Here is a 22645-nt window from a genome sequence, read left to right as displayed (position 1 = left end):
TCTCTCAAGTCTGACACTGAATGTAGCTCTAAAAACCTTTCCTCCTCAGCTGTTACAGAGAGATGCCAAGATACAAAGGACAAGACTAAAACCACTGAGAAAGAGCATTACCAAAGCAAGAGGGAACATGCTCCTAGTGAAGAGAAGGAGACTCAAAAAGCAGGTCCTTCCAGCAAGAGAAGGATAAAGTTGAATACAAAGAATACAAACGTGAGCTCCTGATTGGCTTCATGCTGAACTCTGTGCTGTTCTTGTCCTAATCTTGGTCTCTCCATAGATAATATGGTTTAAATCCAAATAGAATCGTGCGATGAGGAAGATCTCACTGCAACAAATTCAACATCTAAAATCAAAGTTGACATTTTCCGTGATTTTCTTCCTGAGCAGAAGATTGCAGTACTCCTTTTATATTAACGTAGAGATTATTTCAAACTGTCTTGAAGTGCTTGATGACTTAACAGTCTGCAGATTTATTATCAAATCAAAAAAACCCCGACTTGGTAGACTATTTTTTTCCCAGTTTTGAATGACCACTAGGAAGAAGGTTATTCCGGCATCAAGAAAGTCATGTGGAATGTAACAAAATTTACTGAACCAGTAAGTAAAACTTATATTTTTCTATTAGTTCCATTGTTTCAACTCTTCAGACACTTATGGATGGCATAGATAACAGAGGGGAGATCGTGGTAATCGGAGCTACCAACAGACTGGATTCTATAGATCCTGCTTTACGAAGACCAGGACGCTTTGGCAGACAGTTCCTCTTCAACTTGCCAAATAAAGAGGTGAGAACTTAAATTCAACGTTAGTGCTACCATGGCAAAGTCCAACTTTATAGGAAAAAAAAATAATTGACAACTTGAACAAAAGAGTGATACGTGGAGACACTGCGTTGTTCCATGGAGGGCAAATCTGGTACTGGATATATATGGTCAGGATGATACCACCAAGTAGTTAGTTCTATAATCAAACCTTTCATTCCCAAAGTTGTACCTGTTTGCTTAATTATTTAGTCCACTTGGGTGTTTTCATCATGAAGTTGTATTTTTGGTCTCAATCCTTCACTTATGAATGGATACGGGACGTGTTTGCATTTGATTGTGCCCCTGCTCAGTGGTAGTAGTTTGAGTCATAATTCTTTTCTTCTTTATAGTAATTGTAGCAATTGGAAGCATTGTGCCAGAAGTGCTTTCTGTGAATTTACTGACTGGAAAGCAAATGTGATGAAGTAATGAGACTGTCCCAATGAAAGCTTGCTAAGCTTTAGAGAAGTTTTTTGGACAGCAAAGAAATGTTTCTGGATAAATTTTTCATTGCAGTATTTTCCTCTGGGTCCTTAGGTCTCGTAGTTTGGAAACTTGTTATTGAAGCTATAAATGCCTTTTCTTTCATTGTAGGTTCCTAGAAAAAGTTCAGTATAACAAATAAGAAATATTCAATTTCCTGGTTGACAATGCAGAGTGTATATTAAATAACTGTAAAATACTTGAAAGTTGAGCAAGTAAGAAAAGTGTATTAGTAGATGAGGGGTTTTGAGGGAGGACTGTTTTGTTTTTTTGTTGTTTGTTTGTTTGCCTTTTGGTTTGTTTGTTTCTTGTTGGTATTTTTAAGGAAAACTTGGGACAAGCTAAAATGCAATGATTTTGCCTCCAGGCTAGAAAAGAAATTTTCAAGATTCATACTCGTGACTGGACCCCTCAGCCACCGGACATGTTGCTTGATGAACTAGCTGAGAAATGCATTGGTAAGACTGAAACAGAAACGGATTCTTGCTTGTGACCAAGTTGTAAAGAACCTTAGCTTGTACCAGGCAGTACCCATGCTCTTGTGCCTTGTTGCACAACTAGTCAACGAGGCAGCTGGCACGCCTTCATAGCAATCTGAATGAGATGCTTTCATCTATTTACTCTTTGTTGTCGTTCCTCTTGTTGTCTGAGAACATTAAATGGTTCTGGGGCATCTTCCTCAAGAGTATAGTTTTTGATGAGGAGTCTGCTTCAGCTGCATAAGCGCAGGATATCAGGCAGTGAGCAACATGAAACATCCTTGCAGAGCGGTAGCACTTTGAATTCCCTGTTAAGCTGTTTGGTTTTGGCATTACAAATTCCTTAAATGTTGCATGTTGTAAACCTGGGCCTTGACTGATGTAACGTTTGATTTTTGTTTGTTAGGATACTGTGGTGCAGATATCAAATCCCTCTGTACTGAAGCTGCGCTGTGCTCTCTACGCCGATGCTATCCTCAGATTTATGCAAGTAGGGAGAAGTTGCTACTAGACGTTAATTCTATTAAAATAAAAGCAAAGGACTTTTTCATGGCTATGAAGAAGGTTGTTCCATCTTCAAACCGGATCAAGGCTTCACCCGTACAAGCACTATCACCCATTTTCAAGCCACATTTTCAAAGATCAGTAGAGAATACTTTACAAGTTGTGCAGAAGATCTTCCCGCATGCACAGCTTGCACTAAAGGAGGACCGACAGCAAGGTATAACCACAGCATCCACTTCTTTATAATTCTGCTAAAGCAAAAACTTGTGGTTTGTGCAATCAACTTAAACCTTTCAGACATAATGGTGGTAGAATTTTATTATTTGCATGTGCATGTCTTTCTTTTGGGCAAGTCTGGAATACAACACATAGGTTTTATTGTGGATTCGAAACTGAAATGCCAAATGGAAGCTCTGAATGACACAATACACAGTAAAGGACGATGCGTTGTCTACTGAAGCATCCTGCTTCTGACGGCAGCTAAGATAATTAGCATTTGTAGAGGTTGACTTGAGGTTTGAAGTACAAGGCACCTATTTTTCTTTAAAAAATCAAAACTGAGATCTTTGGAGGGGAAGCATTTCTAGGTCAATGTTTCTAATTCCTTTCTGAAGAATGTCAGGACCAGGATACAAGTATACCTGGTCTAAGCTAAATATTGTTTTAGCTATCGTCATTTTTAACCAGTCTCCTAATTTAAATGTTTGTGGATCGTACTATACACGTGAGATCAATTAGCATTGATACTTACTAGATGAATGGAATTCTGTGGCCATCACATCCTTTATCCCCGTGCTTTCATTGTGGGAACCTCCTCCAGAAAGAAATGGTCTTGTTTGTTTGTTTGTTTTGTTTTGTTTTTTTATCTATTTAGCAACTGCAGAAATTGTTCGTAATCTCCTTTATTCTAAGGGGGAGAAAAAAATCACCAAGAGTAGCGTACCTTATACGTACACATCAGTGGGACTTAGTACAGCTTTGTAGGGCCTTGTGCCATCTCCTTAGATCTGTGGTGGGCTGAACTCTAGGAAATAGCTTTCAGTGTGTGCTCTCAAATGAAGAAAGGGTTTTGGCACTGATTTAGAAGCTGTATTAATGGAAGAGAAAGAGACAAAGGCTATTCAGGAAAGTTAACAAACCTCTTTTGCCTTTCAGAGCATTTCAATCCTATTTTACAAGGTGATATGTTCAACGGTGATGACGATGTATCCTTGGTTTCTGGAGATGAATTAAAAGATGGAATGCCTAACGGACCAGAGAAAAAATGCCTCTGTTTCAGCAGGTAAAGAAAGATAGATCCCTGTTACGTTTAAATTCTCAGGTCTGCTGAGTCTTTGTAAACAGTTCCAGCTGTTGAAAGTGCGAGGGGTGGTAGACGAAGGGGCAACATCAAGTTTGTGTGTTGAAGGGGTGCTTGGTATTCACAAGAAGAAAGGGTGGAGGGACTAAAGTTGTAATGAAGTTGCTCTGAATGACCAAATTGAAAAGCCCAGGCTTCTCTTCGTAAGCCAAAGTGATCCGTAGACTACCAGAACACGTTGACTTAATCCATGGCATTCTTTGAAAGACTCAAGACCACATAAATGTGCTGTCTGTCCTTTTAGCTAAAAATACCCCAACTTTATGGGTTTGTGTTGCCACCTTTTGCCCTTCTGTTTTCCAGGATTGTTAAACCAGTAGTGAATTATGTAGCAGAAAGAAAACTGAGAAAGGGCTTGTTAAAACACCTTGAGAAAAAATTGAATGGTGTCTTTATTTGTTAAGCCACCAAGTTGTGTTAATCTTGTGATATTTTAGTATGGAAGTCATGCAAGCCCACAGTTGGAAAGTTAGATCATGTTGTCACAGCTGGATCAGTTATTTTTCTCCGTTTCTATTGCTGTGCTGTCCAGAAGATTTTCTGTCCTCTAGAGCAAGGCTAAGTCTCTAGCATCTTTGATTTAAGCCAGCAGAGGTACAGCCTGATTGTAGTGGGGAAACAAATGCTCCTCACCAATTTATTTCCTAGTAGTAAAGCAAGATTGCAGGGATATTAATTTGCAGTCTTGGTTTAGTAAGGAATAGGAAACACAAGGGAAGAAGATGAAACAAAGGGAAGACGGTGAAACAGTTGGAATGACTGAATAACTTAACTGGAAATCTTACATGTATTTAATGTACCGCTGCCATTTGGAGTATTTGGGGAGGGAAATGAAAGTCTATAGGAAAATTACTTGGAACATCTGTGTGTCTATTCAGCACCTCATTTATAAGCTTGTTTTCTTAACTCTTGTTCTAGGAGTGCTTTCTGCGAACCAACATCATGCCAGCCCCGTCTGCTAATAGTAGGAAAAGAAGGGTACGGCCAGGTTTCTTACGTGGCACCCGTGGTGTTGCATGCTTTGGAGAAGTTTCCTGTTCACACCCTGGACCTTTCTGTTCTGCTTACAAACGTTGCACCGCCAGAAGAAATCTGTGGACAGGTACCTTTTTTCTTTTTCTTCTCATCGGATTCACTGACTGTATGTAAAGGATCAATTGAGTTGCAAGTAAGGTGAGCAAAATTAATTGGTAATGGAGGTGGCCTTGTTTTAATGTGCCCGGATGTTTGCTTCTGTCTGAAAATCCCCTTTCCTTTTAGACAGCACCACAAACAATCTGGATGTTGTACATGTCGACATTTTCCATACCCAGTTTTACAGTGAGGCTGTTGCTAGCAGCTCAGGAAGCTGGGCGGTGTTGCTAATAAACATCTCTTTGTGGAAAGAAATGCTGCTCATGTCACTGGGATCCAGAAAGTAGTTCTCATTGCCTCCTAAGACTGTGTGCTCCCAGTAGATGGCTCTGTATCAGACTGCATGTCGGCTACTTTTTGTAGCCTTCTTCTAAATTATATTAGTAAGGCAACCAAGGTTTGGGGCTTCTGTTTGTTTTGTTTTCACATGGACATACACAACTTGTGCTGTTGCAGTATGTGCAATAAAAGCATTAACATTCAGAAAACACTTCATTTGCACGGTGATGTGGTTTTAACTAGAAAAAATGAACAGATTTGGTGTTTTTACTTTTAGGCAGGAAATCCATTTTCTTGTTTGGCATCACTACCTTAAAATATTTTTACCTTTAGTGGAAACGTTTGAGAGCCATACAAGTAAGGACAGACATGTTACACGACTGAATACTGATGTGTCCCTTAAGAGGGACTTTTCCTTTCTTTGTTATGCGATGATTGTGGCTGTGGCCATATAGCTACGGTGTCTAGCCACTGCCTGAATATATCCTTCCCATCTTCTGACTAGAGTTCTCCGAATACTGATAATCTGAAAGGGTGCACAGAGAAATTCCTTATGTGAAAGGATGCTTGCCACTCTGTTCACGCAGTTTCATTTCATGGGGCAGTCAGATGGCTATGTAGCTATGTATTAAGAGGTTATTGTACGTGTTTTAGTTTTCTTACCCAAGCTTTCCTTTTCACTAGCTGATCCGAAATGCTCAGAAGACAGCACCAAGCACAATTTATGTCCCAGATATCCATTTATGGTGGGACAACGCTGGACCTGCCTTGAAACTTACTTTTCTAACTCTACTACGTAACATTCCAGCATTTTCGCCAGTTTTGCTGCTTGCTCCATCTGATGTACGTCACTCAGATCTCCCAGAAGAGGTATTTGTCAATACTTTCCTTACTATTTCTTCAGTGTCTTGTAATTTATGAATGCTTTCAGCATCAAAATGCTGGGCTTTCTTAAATGCATGCTGTTATTACTCAGGCACCCTAACAAATCACTTAAAATTTGCTTAGAGAAAAAGATACTGTGAAAGCATCTGCTTAAGGTTTTTTCTGAGTCAAGCAAGTGACTTTCACCCCCCTTCTCACACATGCAAATAATAAATTAATACAATAATTCTGGTGGCTACAAAGTGGTTCAGTCAAGAATATGCAGTGCTTGAAATGACAAGAGGATGTTTTTACTGAAGAGATTTCTTCTGACAGTCTGCCATTCCATGCTATGTTGGGTAAACTGCTAATAATGCAATTTAGTAGAGAATTGAAACACTTTGATTAAAAAAAAATAAGTAAATCAGTTTCTTTCTTCATATAGGCCAAAGCTTTCCAAGCTGGAAAGCTGAGTTCCAATTTCTGCTAAAGTAACTTTGGAATCAAATTCTAGTTGTATTCCTAAATAAACTGTAGTAAAAGTAGGTGCAGAACTTCATTGACTTCTGAGAGTTTACATTAAGGGAAGGTGCCCAAAACAGGACCATGCTGTTCTCATTCTGATGATTTGGTCTCAGTCACTGGGGGAAGAGAACGGGTCTTACCTAGACGTGTTTATTATCAACTGCTTTGAAAGTGCTTGAGTTCCCACAGAAGTTTCTGTACAGGCTGTAAATTCCTTCTAAAATAAGTAGTGAAATTCCTCACCTACCTTTTATTACTAGAACTTGAAAATGGAGGAAGACGTAGAGGTACTAGCTACTTCAGACACCTTTTGGTAGAGAAATAAAAACTCAGCAAAAAGCCCTCACTTGTCTGCTGAAGCCTTTCTCTTCCCTCGATAGCCATAAAGGTTCTAAGTAAAGGATGCAGCAAGGCAAGTAAATACAAAGGAGGCGCTGTTGGATGTGGTGAAAGCCATTACTTTATCAGTGTAGCGTACAATCCCTTCAGCGAGCTTTAATTCTACAGGTGATTCTTAAAGGTGATATTTGAATTTGCCGTGCCAGCCTGTGAAAATGTAGCCTTTTAAGGCCAGGAAGATAACTTTTTTCAGTTTGTGTTCTTCAGGTTATTCTTAATTTGAAAAGGTACTCGTCTTTTTGGAATAGAAGATGAGTTTTTTGTGGCCTTATATCTGAAATGTCTCTCCTCCTTCTGCTTTAGATCCAAAAATTATTTAATACGGAATTTGGAGAAGTGTGCAATATTGAGTTGCCTGGTAGGGCAGAGAGAGCATCTTTTTTTGAGGACCTAATTCTAAATGAAGTGGCTAAGCCTCCTGTAAAGAAAAGAGGTGAGGAGGATAGGAGAAGTACATCTAAAACTTTCCTATCGAAGTTACTAGCTCTTTGGGCTTTGCTTTGGTGGTCATTTTCTGTCAGTAATTTGTCGTATGCTTGTATTTGAGTACTGTAAATTGGCTAATTCTTCCTGATGAATTGAAGTTGATTGGACATTGGAAGTCGTGCCTGTAGCACCACCAGCTGAGCCTCAGAAGCCACAAGAGGAAGAAGTAGGGATGCTGGAGGAGGAAGAGGAGGATACCTTGCGTGACCTTAGAATTTTCTTGAGGGACGTTACTCACAGACTTGCCACTGACAGACGTTTCAGGGAATTTGCAAAGCCTGTTGACCCACAGAAGGTAAAGTAGTGCTGATCTGTGTGTGTCTGTAACTTCTCAGTGTTCGTACTTCTCAGCGTTTTGGGGAAGGTTCAACTTTGTTTTTAGGGCTGCACTGTTAGGATTTTGCAAGAAGCAGAGGCAGTGCTTTTACTTCTGCTGACTCTCAAATGTGTCTTATGGGATTATTCGCTGAAAGCCCTGGTTTCATTCTAAAAAGCCAGTCCAAATGCCAACACAGTTTGCTCGTGAAAAAGCTTTGATATGTAGGCGTGTCACAGCACTGAAAAGCACAGAGATCTTTCCTTATAATTACAAACAGTATTTACAGGACTACTTGAGTGAAGTCTGAAGCCCTTTCTTGGACTGTCAGTTCCTGTGGGAACAGGAATGGGAGCAGCAGTTTGTAAAAATAAGTTTTGAGATCCTGTTCTCTGTTTCATCTGGAACTCCTCAATAGGAATCAACCATAAGTGCAGTGTGTTTTCTTTTTCCTCCAATTGGCTGCTTAGATGCCTTTTTCTCCTTAATTGATGAGATAAGCCTAAACTAGGGGCGTATATTTCAAAGACAGATGTAACTTGAATATACCTGCGGATCAGCAAAGTCGTCTTCATGTGGGCCTCCACTGGCTTTTCTTCCCCTTTTTTCCTAGGTTCTTGAGCTGTGAAAAATCTAGACAGATACATATGTCCTCATCTGAACTGGTCATTAGTCTCCTCTTCTGGTCTGAGGGAAGAAATGAGCACCTCAGGGCCCAGTTATCTCATTCTAAAGTAGATGCCTGCAATAGGTACTTCACAGGTGCAATTCATGTACCTTTTCCTCAATGTCGACAACAAAGAGAATGCCAGATGGCTTGCTCAGCTTTCACTGTTGTGATTTTCTGAAGCAAAGTGAAATGAATCTCCCACCCTCAGTGTTTCTTCTCTACCATGCACGTGCTTCTGACCTCCCTACTTCTTGTTGTCCTCTCGTGGCCGCGCTAATGAAAAATGAAAAAGCCCTTCCATTTTTGAGAAGCAAACTGGTAAATTTCAGCATCTTCTGATGCATCGCAAATGTTCAGAGTTTTTAGGAAGTCGTTTATTTAAAGTCTTCAGAATAATTTTGGTAGACAGTGTGCAAGGTTAAGAAAACCTCTGAATGCTTGTATTTGATCTGCAGGTACCTGACTATGCCACAAGGATTAAAGAGCCGATGGATCTTTCAACAGTTCTGACTCAAATTGACTCGCGCCAGTACCTCGCTGCCGGAGACTAGCTGAAGGACATCGATCTAATCTGTAACAATGCCTTAGAGTACTACCCGGATCAAAGATCTACAGGTGAGGATGTGCTTTTTAGCCCTAGTTTAAAAAATCTGTCGAACGTATAGATGGATAAATGCTGTGTGCGGACAATAGACTTCGGATGGATTAGATGATTTTGGACGTCCACAGAGTACATCTCTTACCACATTGTAAATATTTTATCATTTTGCTACTTGGGCATGGAATTGTGATATAAGTGTTCCCCAGGAACTTGTGTTTTTGTTTTAATTAACTTCGATGTTGTTATGCTGAAAATATTCACTGAGAGAACCTTTTGGAACCAAGCTATGAAGAAAGCAATTTTCTTCTGTGATCAAAACAGTTTCATTGGTTGGTAGACAACATTCAGTTAAAGTGTGTAAAATTTCAGATCGTCACAGCGCCTATGTTTTGCAAGACACTGCATATTCAATGGTGAGGAACGAAATGGATACAGAGTTTAGACGACTTTGTGAACAAATTAAAGAATCTCGTGAGAAAAGAGGTACGTGCTTTAACGCTAAGGATTTGAAGACTTGTCTCTGCATTTGTAACTGAAAATGCACGACGAAGATCTTTGGTATCTATTCTTTCTTGCAAGGTCGCACCTCTGCAGCGTGTGCTCCATGCGACAACTCCAAGTCACCACAGCAGAACCCTGCTACTGAAGACGAGAAACCAGATGAAGAGAGTAATGAAAATGAGGAGATGCCAGCGGCACCTGTAGATGCCAGTACACCCATTTCTAATGGCAAGTTGCATTTTATTCAGCTGCTCTTGTCATTCATACCTTCTCCGTTCTTGAGGCGCAACAGGTGTCTCTGATGCCTGGCTCTTTATGGCAGAGGTAGTTTGTTTTCAAATCGACTTCCAAATGGGAGAGAGAAATCCAGAGGTCATTCATTCAATATAGTGATGAATTAAAGTTCAAAGAAAGTTGGTTCATTTGATGTACTCTTACTGGAACTTCATTTTGTAAACAGAACGACCCCCCACTCAAGGATATCACAGCTTCCCACCCATACTAAAAATGATAGTACTCACCCTTGTAGGAGCAGCAATGTGAAGAAGGTCAAGGGCAGTAAGAAGGGTTCGAAACTTTGATATAACAAGCCTTTCACTTTTTTTGACAGAGCTCCTAATAAGCATCTTTAGCAAGGTCTGGAGATGGGAGAAAAACTCAAACTAGATTTTAATTCTAGGATGTATAATGTCAAGCTTGACTGTTCCTCTGAACAGTCAATTGAATTTAATTTTTTTTAATTTAAATTAATTAGTTTATTTTTTTTAATTTAAATTCAACTGAATTTAAAGTTTTGAATTTAAATTCCAATTGAATTTATTGAAAAAATTCCAATTGAATTTAATGTTTTGTTGTTGTAGTTTTTCACGAAACACTAAGTTTATGTGAAAGGTTTTGCTGCAATATCTTTTTGCCAAGGATATTAAGCTTAAGTTATCCACAAGAAAACGGTGGGGAGAGGGAAGCTTTAGTTTTGAAAGCTTTTTTTTTTTTTTTTTTTTTTTTTTCTCTCCAGGTTTTTCTTGAGCACAGCAGCGTTTCAGTGTCTGCCTGCCATTAGTTGCCCCACTACCAAGTCAGGAGGGTCAATTAAACTTGCGTGAGGCAGAATTTCTTTATCTGAATCTACGTGGTTCACATAAATATATTCTTGTTTCCTTCTTTCCCTAGGATTATTCTTCTCCCAGTATTGAATGTTTCAACGGACACTGTTTAAGATCAATGAGCAAAAGCATCCTGCGGTGTTCAGTCTCCAGCTTTGAAGAAAGTATGGCGATACTGAGGGGAAATGTCAAGAGAAGACGCTTTTCAAGGTACTGTATTTCTATATGTTCAATCTCTGTTCGATTTGTAGATTGAAAAGCAAGAGAGAAAGCGTGTGCAGTGAGTTGTGGCCTGATAAACCTCCGGCTAAAATCAGCAGAGGCCTAAGAGCATGCTGATGGCGTACCAGTACCTTAAAACTAGAATCCCTCTTCTCAGTGAAAGTCTTCTGCTTTTCTAAAAAAAACATGTTTTTTTCCCCAACCCCTTTGAGGTGTTGTTGTGGTTTAACCCGGCCGGCAGCTAAACACCACACAGCCCTTCTGCAACCCTCCCACCTCCCTCTCTGGGATGGAGGAGAGAAACGGGACAGTGAAGCCTGCGAGTTGAGATAAAGACAGTTCATTAAGACAGGAAAATAATAATGATGATGATGATGATGATAGTACTGCTACTAGTAATGTGTACAAAACAAGTGATGTACAATGCAGTTGCTCACTACCCGCTGACCAGTGCCCAGCGTAACCCCTAGCAGCCCGGCTGCCCCGCCCTATTCATGGTGCAGCGTGTTGCCATAAGGCATAGAATTCTTTGGCCAGTTGGGGTCGGCCATCCTGAGTCTGTCCCCTCGCAGCTGTTGCTGTGCGCCGATTCTGATCGCTAGTAGGACAGTGAGACACCGAAAGGTCCTTGGCTTGTTGTAAGTACTGCTCTGCAGCAATTGAAACATCGGGGTGGTATCAGCACTCTTCTAAACATCCTTTCACACATTCTAAGCCAAAACATAGCAACCTACCCGCTACTAGGAGGAGAACTAACTCTGTCCTAACTGAAACCAGGACATGTATCTTTTCCACTTGGGTGCTATTGCTCATAATTTTGAGAATTCAACATGAGCAAGCTAGGAAATGTGGGTACATACAGAACCGCGTGTATATGGTACGCAACAGACTTGGGATGTGGATTCTGCGTGAGGCCTACAGGCTTCTCTTTGTATACCATGGAGCATTGGCTTGTAAACATGGTGAAATTTCCCATCCTTGATGGGTCTAATACAACAAGTCTTTTCTCCCTTCTCTGCCCGGTCCTCTTTCTTAATGTAGGCAGTTGAGAAAGCCAAAATTGGAACGAAAAAAAGAATATAACACAGGTAAGTGGCTGTAAGTCCCCGGGATACCTATTTGCGCTGGTTACTGAAGAGGATGGCACTTGGTCACTCCATGGCTTTCATTTGGCCCCAAAGCCTTCTGTAGTCAGCTGAATTCACTCCTCAGTGACTTTTCTGTGAAGAGAGGTAGGTGCAAATAGGAGATTTTATGAATTCCTTGGGGAGGGAGCAGTGTGAATTGCAGCTTGGTAGGCACAAAGCAAACTGTTCTAATTGTGCAAAGGAAATCGATACTTGATAAGTTCAAACTTAGTTTTATAGCTGGCAAGCACAAAAGTAAACCTTAGCTGTGATCCTAGCAGCACAGTGGTGTAGCTCTTCCCTTCCCCTTGTCCTCTTGGCTCTTTTAATGACAGTGCAAGCAACAAACCTGTGCCAAAGGGTGCTGTATGGCAAACAATGGGCAGGCTTTTTTCTAAAAAGCACGAGTTTGAGTTATCTGGTGTTTGGGTGTTTCTCTTGAAACGATTCTTCCCTCCTTGAGCTGTTAGATCCTAATGCAGGAAATGGAAGTGCTGCATGCATAAACAGAGTAATCAAACATACACCTCTTAGGAAGAGGCTTGCAATGTCATAGTGTTTGTTTTGAGCACTGTTAGATACAGTTTGACATGACTGGAGTGAAAACACCTTAGAGAAAGGTGTTGATTGTTCTCACTTTTCCAAGACAGAAATAACTGGAGTAGATTTCCCTCCTGCATGGAACAAAAGTTGCACGTTTGTTTTTGTCTGGCTAGCTTTCAGTCTCTTTAAAAATTTCCCTACAGGTCCCAGTTTTAAGTAGACAGTTTAAACGTGCAGAGCGATGAAGAAGTGGAATGCAGTGGTTGTGACACCAACTTCTGATCTGAAATGTAAAGAAAACTCAATCCACTTCAGGGTGCCTTTTTTGTTTGTCTGTTTCCATTTTACAAGAGCAACGGTGAAATAAGGAGAATCCCATCTTCACTGTTTCAAAATGCTTTGTTTCTGCGTTTCAGTCACCAGAACATTGAGGAGTAGAGCTGGTGCAAAAACTGTGAGACGAGTCCACGGAGAAAACAGGGACTTGGAGCTGCGCCGCAGCTGTAGAGTCGGACACAGTCGGTACTCGACTACTAACTCGTCCATTCTATTTGACAAACTTATGACAAAGGAAGTCATCTTTTCTTGCAGACCTCTTAGAATGATCTTTCTTAGCAAGCCTTTGCACTATGGCATGATGTTGGCCTCGACTTGCTCTTTATTTTGACAGCAAAGAGGTATGGCTGCTCCTGGCATTTCCTTCATGTTTACAGGGAGACACCGTTACCTGGCTAGATAAACAGATTTTCTTGAAGGTGCTATTTCAGCATATAAGAATTGATTTAAAAAACAACAACAAAAGTGCTTCATGGCTTGCTAGTTTTGTAATCTCACATTTCTCCAGGAATACTTGATTTGCTGCATTTCACCATTACACTCGTCAGCGCCGCTGATTCTGGTTTATCACTATTTGCATTGCAAATCTCCTTGTCCAAAGCTTAAACTGATGTATGCACTGCTTGAAAACAAAACCTGAAGTTGCAGAGCAGTAGACTCAAGTCATTATGTTAGCCGCTGTGTAACCATACTGCTTTCCAAACATAAGATGTCCAGCTTATTTTGTTTCTATGAAGAGTTTAAACGGCTCCCGTTAAGCAAAGATGTCCCCACACTGATACTATTAAGCAAGGATTCCACCTCCTTTGGCTGAGGTCTGCTCCCTTACTCACATTCGAACATTCATCCAAGTAGCCTGCAATTCCACACTCTCGGGGGAAAGTCCATAGAATAGAAAAGGTTCCTCCAGTCTCTTCCTCAGCCTTTTTTTGAAGCATGCAATAAAGCAAAACATTCACAGGCTGCCCTTCCATGCAAAACAAGGCAAATTAGTAAGACAGGAGCCACAAAACTGATTGTCCTTTAAAGTTAAAATGAGATTTGAAATAGATCGAGTTAGCAAGTGTTGTAAGTCTGTAGCTAAGTCTGGTTTTGCCAATGCAGCACAATTCCCTATCACGTCGCCAGAGCTGCTTCTGTAGCTCCAAGAAGCAAAACTGCTTTGAAAAAATACAGTGTCATCAAAGCATTCGTTGGCTCAGTAGGCACGGCTCAGGTTCAACAAGTTTGTGAAAAAATGAGTACTAACAGAAGCAGCAGGGTCCAAAGAAACACTTTATGTCCCCACTGCAAAATGAGGGCTTTACCTTGAGTGTTATGCACACTGTCAATAGAAAAGCACTGTAACAGAATCTGCCACGGCAGTTTGCATGTTACTGAAAGACCATCAGAGTGGGACTGCAGCAAGATCATTGCGAAGTTGCAAAAAAAACATGTGGGGGTGGGAGTTTAGTTGCGTTAGATAACACAATCTTAGATAAAGATTTTGGTCTTAACGTAAAAGTAAGGATGTCTACTGATCTCTTCAACTCCAGCAACTGAAGCCCAAGTCTGAAAAATCGCCTTTAAGAATGCAAAGAAAATATTTAACTCTTCTGTATGTTCATACTTTGCTATCAAGCAAAGGAATGAATGCTGATGCCTTAACTATGTAGGGCTGTAGCTTACAGAGAGACTACACCTTCCTGTTTTTTTCCCTTTAAAAACGTTAAATGCACGTGAAATTATTTGGGGGTGTTTTCACATGCAAAGCCTAATGCAGTGCATGCAAGCCCTGTCATCTTCTTCCTCTAGTAGTGTCGCGTTAAGGGGTGTAGCCGATTGACCGTCATGGGTCCCGTCGGATTCAGGGTGCTGAACTATCACGGTCACGGATTCACCAACAACGCAGTACGGCCTCGCTCTAGTCGCATTCAAGGAGAACTCTCACAGCTAGGAAGAATGCAATTAAGTGCAATTTCTTACGGCGACAGGTACACAGGTTCTTTGGATTGTCAGTGATAAATTCACCGTCTGCAAAAGCAAGCTAGCATGCATGAAATGCACAGGTACACAGCCTAGGTATTAAGACATTAAAAAGCATCAAAACTCTAGAGATTTCTAAGATTCCACAGAGACGCCTGGTATAAGCAAGCGTTCAGATCTTACCCCACGGCGTCCCAATGGAGTGGGGGTGGGGGAGTGAGAGGCTCAGCCTGTCGAGTGATGTCAGAAGGAATCCTTCCTGATAGTATCTTCCCTAACATCCCCTTTCTCTTAAAGCAAGTGATATTATTTTCTATCTTTAAGGTGGAGCTTGAGTGACTCTAGTCATGCATATCTTGGTTGTGCTTGGTAGAAATGATCTCACTTGCGTTTAAAGGTACAGGCTCTGAGAAATTCCGAGGGCGTGCTCAGTGAGGGGTGGTTGCACCTTGGAGGCGGGTAGCTTTTGGGATGGAGGTGTGCTTATGATGCCTAGTCGCTTAAGGCAATTACTCCACAAGTAGTAACTTAGTGTTGATTTAACTACAGCATATCTAAAACACAAGAAGGATGTTAGTATGGAAGAAGCCGATGAAACCAGTCCTTAAATCTTACTACTTATTGTGCGTGAGCAGACTGGCGTGAGTTTTAGCTATACTGGCAAATATCAAACCACACCTGTGTCGTCCCAAAGCTGGGAAAAAAAACAAAAACAAAAACAAAAACAAAAACAAGGAAATGTTGAAGCAAATAGGGAGGCCTGTAGCTTGTGCAGTCTTTTAGCTGAGAAAATAAAGAAGGAGAGAGACAGGTAGCCTTGAGCTAGCAGAAGCAAGGAAGAGAAGGGCTAAAAGGGAAAAAACAGGAAGGAGAACACCAGCTCCAGACTGACCTATAGTAACCTTTTTCTCATTAAGGGTCATTAGCACATTAAAAATCACACCTGTCAAAATGCTAATCTATGCTAATGTGGGATTCGGTGTGTGTCCCCCCTCTCCTGTTCCCCCTCCCCCCCGGTATTCCTCTGTAATGCACAAGCTCAGTGGAGATAAGTTAGGTGAGCTGTAATAACCAATCCAAAGGAGCCAAAGAGAGAGTTTTCACAAGTTTCCTGTGTATAAATGACGGTGATTCGAGTCAGAGGTGTGCTTGCTTTGCGAAAGATGGCCAAGTACCTGACTCTGCAGAGTTCTATAAGTAATTATACAATTAAAAGACCTTCGTGTGCATTCCGACTCTGGGTGCTTATTGGCGCGGTGCACTCTGCACGAACCTGCGGACAACATCTGTACTCAGTGTCATGCCTACAGACAACCCTTTACTGTTTATTTATTCCTGCATATTTTTCTGTGCATTCAACACAACCCCTTTGGCACAACTAGTTAACCACGTAGCTGCCAGTCCACCACTCAGTTGCACTTGTGAAGAGGAAAAGCTATTTCCGTCTACTGTAGGAGCACATCCTCTAAATGCAAGCTTCACTCAGCTGGTCATTTACTGCAGGACAAGATTTGAAAACTGTTGTTGAGTTCTGGGTTTCCTGCTTACAGGAAAAATTAAGTGCTAGATCGCCCTCTACTCCGCTTTGTCTGCTGCATTTAATGGAGATTAAACTGATTTCGTTTGCTCCTCCGTTTATGGACAATGAGCTGAAGGAACAGGTACAGCACATTAGCCTGGAATGCCTTCCCTCCCAACCAAAGTAAACTGGAGCTGTAACTAAAACAAGCAGAAGCAAGGCTTCTGTGTTTTCAGCTGAATAAAGTTCAAAAAAAATCATCCTCTGGGATTTGAAGCTTACTTCACATGACATGCCAACGACTCTTTTCCCTCCATTGTAAAGCGGATCCCTGCTGTTAGTTGCTCTAGAAGCAAAGGAATCGTCGGTTTGGTTAACAAATAGCCGCTTCTGCAAACGAGAAGTGTTGTGCTCTCTCTTCCCTTTGAATGACTCCACACTTCTCATCAGCTACTGGATTGCTGACCTAGAATCAGAGAACATCCCAAGGTGGAAAGGACTCCCAATAATCACCAAGTCCAACTCGTGGCTCCACACAGGACCACCCCAAACTGAGACCCGATGTCTGAGAGCATTGTTCAACACTTGTTGACCTCCGTCAGGCTCGGTGCCATGAGCAGTGCCCTGGGCAGCTGTCTCAGTAGCCAGCCACCCCCTCAGCGCAGCACCTGAGGCGCACGGGGCTCGGCGGGGCGGCCCGGGAGGGGAGGACGGCGGGGTGAAGTGGCAGCTCCCTCAGAGCCGTCTCCCCGCCGCCTCGGCCGCATGTCGGGGCTTTTTCGTGTCGGGGCTTTTTCATGTCGTGCCCTCGGGCTCTCGCCGTGGGTGAGATGCTGCTCCCCAGCGCGGACCCCTTGCGCGTGGGGCCTGCCCACGGCGGCGGCGGGAGGGAAACCCCAACCCCAAAGCCCTCCCGGCAGGCCGATCCGGCACCGACAGTAAACACACGCCGGAGGAAACGCTCTGGTTTTAGCCATGAGCAGCGCGGCCAGGTTCAAAAGGCGTCACGCTGGAGCTCCGAGTTCGGCGGCGTTCCAAGGCCGTTGTGGCGGTTGTGGAGACGGCCCCGGCTGAGGTGGCTGCTGCTGTCGCCGCTGTCCCCTCTGTCCCTGCTGTTGCTGCTGTTCCCGGACCTTGGAGACCCCCGGCGGCTCCCTGTGCCAGGCCCTGTGGCCCCGGGGAGCTGCCCGCCGCCTCGTCGGCCAGCCCGGCAGCAATCCTGCCAGCACAGAATAGCCCACTGCGTTTCAGGGTAAAGTGACGATTAATTTCTATTTCCTGGCCTGGGTGCTGCTTTCTTCTTTAAGGAAGCTTCAAGGTTAAAGGTTCAACTCAGTTATGTCAGGGTTCAACTCCGTTTCGTGAAGGGGCTCTTGTACGAAAGCTTAAGCTGGGATTGACTCTCTGCTAAGCGGAGGCCAAACGTGGACCTACTGAGAAGCAGGTCCTAAGTGATAACATTTTCTAAAGAGACTGCTAAACACATCTGAACAGTGCTGCTGCAGAACTCTGAATGGGGGGATAGCAACTGTCTTAACTGATCTGGAATCTTGAATTTACTTTTCAATGGACAAGAGGTGTGTCTCTCAAGGCAAACAAAGAGAGGAGTAACACCCTCTCTTGTCACTCATGTCAACATAAATTTATGCTCAGAGCGTAGGTGTAGGAACAGCATCGGTATGTATATGGAACATCGGGAGAGGAAGCTCTATCGGTATTTACAGTTTTTCTACTATCTTGCCAGAGAGACGTCATCTCCAAATGAGAAATGGATGTATTTTGAAACAGTGGTGGTGGATCGGATTTCTTCTTTCTAGTGTTAATATTTGCTCTTGAATCGTACTTAATACCTGGTAACACCTCAATCAGTTGTCAAAAATAAACTTAAAAATGTGTAAGGCTTATCTCATTGGTCAGTATAAAGATCAAGGTCTTCCCTTCCCTTCCCTTCCCTTCCCTTCCCTTCCCTTCCCTTCCCTTCCCTTCCCTTCCCTTCCCTTCCCTTCCCTTCCCTTCCCTTCCCTTCCCTTCCCTTCCCTTCCCTTCCCTTCCCTTCCCTTCCCTTCCCTTCCCTTCCCTTCCCTTCCCTTTTTTCTTTTTTTCTTCTTTCCTTTCCTTTCCTTTCCTTTCCTTTCCTTTCCTTTCCTTTCCTTTCCTTTCCTTTCCTTTCCTTTCCTTTCCTTTCCTTTCCTTTCCTTTCCTTTCCTTTCCTTTCCTTTCCTTTCCTTTCCTTTCCTTTCCTTTCCTTTCCTTTCCTTTCCTTTCCTTTCCCCCCAGTATTGTTTTTCTGTTCTCCTTCTCACTGCAGTCTTGATTTTGTTTCTTGTCCCTTAAGTATGTTTCCAATGTGTTGCTGAAACATTTTCCCTTTCAATCCTAAAAAAGGAGCTGTCACTGGTGAAGATCGGAGCTTATCCCTGAGCCCAGGAGCTGTCACCTTAGTCTTCCAATCGGACAAGGACGACTTCATTTCTCATGTAAATGCATTTGTCAGGTTTGCGTATTGTTTTTTCAGGAATGGAAAGTGTGTATAGAATGGATTTAAAATCAATTTTAAATGTAAAACGTCAGGGCAAAAAAGTTCTAATTACAACCTCTGCACACAATTTGCCAGCTGTGGGACTAGGAGTTTTCTTATTTACTGTGTTTTGTTTAACGTGTCTGAAGTTTAATGGACAGCAATCAAGGCGTGCTAGAAATCTGAAAGCACTTTATGCTTTGTTCTCTCCGTCATTTTGGTATAACAAACTAGCTTATGTTTTAAACCCTCCATGAGGTTAGTGGTTTCCCTGAAGGTAACAAGTCCCTGTGTGCTACAGTAAGACAGTAACAAAACATGAAGTATAGAAGTTCATCCTGTCATTATTCAGCTTCTGCCTATGGACACACAACTACACTTATTTAAAGCGGTATCACCTTGAAACCTAATCAGCATTTTAAAAAGGACTTTGTAGCAGTTACTGGCTTTTGTCCTGGAGGGCTGAGGTTTGTTTTGTTTTGTTTTACATTCAGCATTTCCATTTCTAGCTTACATTCCCCTGTTGTTTTGCATGAGGAAAACGTGCAACTTTAGAAAGGAGAACGGAAAGAGCTGCTTTTTGGTCTAACTTTTCAGTTTGTCGTAGGAGTTTTAAATGTGGTAGGAGTAAAACACCAGAAGTACTGCTGCCAAAGTTATATTCAAACTCGTCTTTCTTGGAGAAGCAGAAGAAGCCCAGGGAGAAATAAATTTGCAAACATGCTCTTCATGCTCTCCTTTCCCAAGATTTCTCTGAGATATAGCCCATCCTCTGTGGGTTTTGAGGTATATGGTTCCCAGGAGTGAAAAGGAGGGCCAAACATCTCTCCTCTTGGATCTCAACATGCCAGGGCTTTAGTGTACTGCCACTTACGGCTCCGCTTTTTCACCTGGAAAAAGCAACCGCATGATGTAGACTGAGGAGCCCTCACAAATTAACTTGCCATCACCAAGTGACGCCCAGAAAAGGTGTATTTAAAAGCTAGGCTCATTATAGAATCACAACAAACCCCTCATGACTGGTGCAGTAGACAGTGAGGTAGAGGGCGAGCCCTGGAAAGACAGAAGAAAAGTAGCAGTGAGTTCTGGGTACCTTTGTGCAGACGAAACAGAAAAACGCAGGCAGTGAAGTAATAGTGTTCCGTTACTAATGCCAGCAATAGATAATTGCAACAATTATCTATTAGATCATAGGTACTAATTAACAGATAATTGCGAAACTCCGGAAATCAATAAATAACTGATTCCCCTCAGAGAATGTCTTCTACATTTTTACATTAAAAAGACTCCAGAGTTGTAATGGATTAAAATCCTACGGAAGTGAAAGAAATGGCATCGGCCACTAGTTCTGCAGAAGCGAAAAGTAATACTGATAGAGTTTAGATGGAAATTTTCACTTTGTGTGTTTAGTTTGGGGATTCTTTTTAAATCATTCATACCAGCGATTTAGTTCTTAAGGCTGTTTCTTTGAGATTAAGTGACAGGACTTCTGTTACTCTTTTCTTCTTGGAATGCTTCCTGATATTCTTACGTCAACCAGAACTTCTGTCTCTGTTGCAGATGTGAACAATGACCGTAGCTAAGAAGCCCAAATCTTCAAAGCCTAAAAAGCCCTCTTCAAGGCGGTCTGGCAAATCCAAGAAACCAAGTACTAAAATACTGATGTCACGCACCGCCAACTGGGGCCGGATAGTGCCTGCAGAAGATTCAAGCCAAGTCTCTGTGGCCCAAGGACGTGGAGGTGCTATTTACTGTAGATCATCTGAAAAATCTAAGGCTTTTGCCCCAAGAGATCTAAGTAAGTGTGCGTTTTATCCTGCCTCCATTGTCTTCAAAGCAAAAGTAGAAAATGCAGTTCTTACTTGTTGCACTGATAGAGAAGGGGACTACTGTGAACAAAGACTTCAAAAGCGAATCCCCTAAGGCAACTGAAGTGACTGATGTTACAGAAATTAATTTTGATATATTTACAGTCAACAGAGAAATATGGGGAGCTTTTTGTAATGCACAGATTCCTCCATGTCTTTTCTGTTTTGCAAAGAAAAGTGTTTGATTGTTGCTATTCACAGCTTCCATTTTTCACAGGTTTTTTGAAGGATAACATTGCTCAGGAAAAGATCTGGTATCTGTAGGGGTACCGTCATTCCTAGTTCCTAGTTTTTACGTTTTTACCGTATAATTTCAAGTCTAAGTTTGTGGTTTAAGTTATAATAAGGAAAAAAACAGTAGTTGAGTTAATCAGGTTAAAGATTATAGATGGAGAGGAACTTGGCATTAGGTGCTACAAACAGAATGGCAGTTAGCCTTGCCTTAGGAAAATTAAAATGGTTGACTAAAGTTGTTTTTTTTTTTTTTTTCCCAAAACATTGTGTTGACCAGCCAATTTGAATTTGGTGGTATTAAAGCTGTCTGCAATAAGTTTTTCTGGTTTGGATTGTAGCTAGCCCCTGTAGGTGCTCCTGCAGAATAGTATTTTTTTAAATACCTTTCTTAGAAACAAACAAACAAGATCTCTTTTTAAATTTAACTTTCTTGCAGTCGTTAATGATGGAATTGCTCCGCCACAGAGCATTCTTTTTCCACCTGAGAAGATGTGTATGGATTGGCGAGAAACACAAAGTGTTGGAGTTGGCCTGTACAATCTTGGCAACACATGTTTTCTTAATGCTACTCTACAGTGTTTGACCTACACACCCCCACTTGCCAATTACATGCTTTCTCTTGAGCACAGCCAGTCATGTGAGTACTTTCTAACAGTATTTTGAATCTGTTGGATAGCTCTGAAGGTGAAAGAACAGCAGTGATTCTGTGAGATAAGCTTATTTGCCTGATTTTACCTGTAGAAGCTGGCTTTGAGCACTGTATTAGCTGTGGGCTCCGAATAGCATATGGAGTGCAATTAATGCACCATGGTTTATTTATTTAGTTATTTGTTTGTTTGTTTGTTTATTAAAGGATCATTTATTGCTTCATGGGAATAATGAAGTGCATTGGACAGTAATGCATTTAGTAGTAATTTTAGAGAGTAATACATTTTGCAGGCTGTGGAGTTCACATTCCTGTCAGCCTTTACAACTGCGACTTTGCAGTAGTCTTTTAGATTTCTCATCACAAAATGCATTTGAATACAGGCTTAGTGGATATTTTTATTCTGTAAAGTTGTGTGAAATGAAATGTTACAAGACTGTTGGGACATTGGCATCTTGGGAGAATAGAATGTAGCAAGGAGAGTGGATATTGTATCTATAGTTTAAATTGTACTTAGATGTTTGTAGTTGTGGATATTTCGCTGGACTGGGATGCTTTGTTCTTTCACTCTTCAGGTCGTGAACAAGATTTTTGCATGATGTGCACGATGGAGACTCACATTAACCAGGCCCTGCGTTGCACTGTTGATGCCATCGAGCCTACGCATGTTATCAGTAATCTCAGTCGTAAGTGGCTTCAGATGTGTTTCTTTTCGATAGCTTGTAATCTTCAAATAATTATTTGATGTGTCTAAGTGGTTTTAACACTCAAATGAAGAGAGATTTTAGAAATACAAGAATGATTTCATTTTTAAATGAGGTCAATACTATCATCTTCTTATTTAGGAATAGGACAACATTTCCGTTTTGGCAGTCAAGAAGACGCACACGAGTTCTTGCGCTATACTGTTGATGCTATGCAGGAAGCGTGCTTGAACGGAAGCACCGAGTAAGCATAAACAAGTTCACTTTCATACATTCTCTAGCACCTTCTAGTCCTTTATTTACTCTCAAAAATGATCTCTAGCACCTTTTAGTGCCTTATTTACTATCAGCAACGAAAGTCTACATCATCCTTGGTTTTCATCAAACTCTTTGAAGAGTTAACTCTGTGCCTTAAATCTTCTGAGGTCTGATTATAATTTATTTCCAGATTGGACA

At 41.6% G+C, this 22645-nt stretch overlaps 1 pseudogene across 1 annotated transcript; it reads left to right on the top strand.

Annotated features, from left to right (window-relative positions):
• The first annotated feature begins 653 nt into the window (after positions 1–653).
• LOC311216483 (ATPase family AAA domain-containing protein 2-like) lies at positions 654–22437 on the top strand (annotated as a pseudogene). Its single transcript has 10 exons — positions 654–785; positions 2172–2255; positions 4548–4607; positions 7134–7263; positions 7415–7611; positions 8758–8917; positions 9273–9386; positions 9483–9572; positions 22061–22171; positions 22331–22437. The product of its transcript is annotated as an ATPase family AAA domain-containing protein 2-like (transcript).
• Positions 22438–22645: the final 208 nt, after the last annotated feature.

The sequence above is a fragment of the Netta rufina genome (genome assembly GCF_964035555.1).
Source record: "Netta rufina genome assembly, chromosome: 18".
In the NCBI taxonomy this organism is placed as follows: Eukaryota; Metazoa; Chordata; class Aves; order Anseriformes; family Anatidae; genus Netta; species Netta rufina.
The sequence above is the reverse complement of the archived record's forward strand: the minus strand, read 5'-3'. Positions and strand labels throughout refer to the sequence as shown.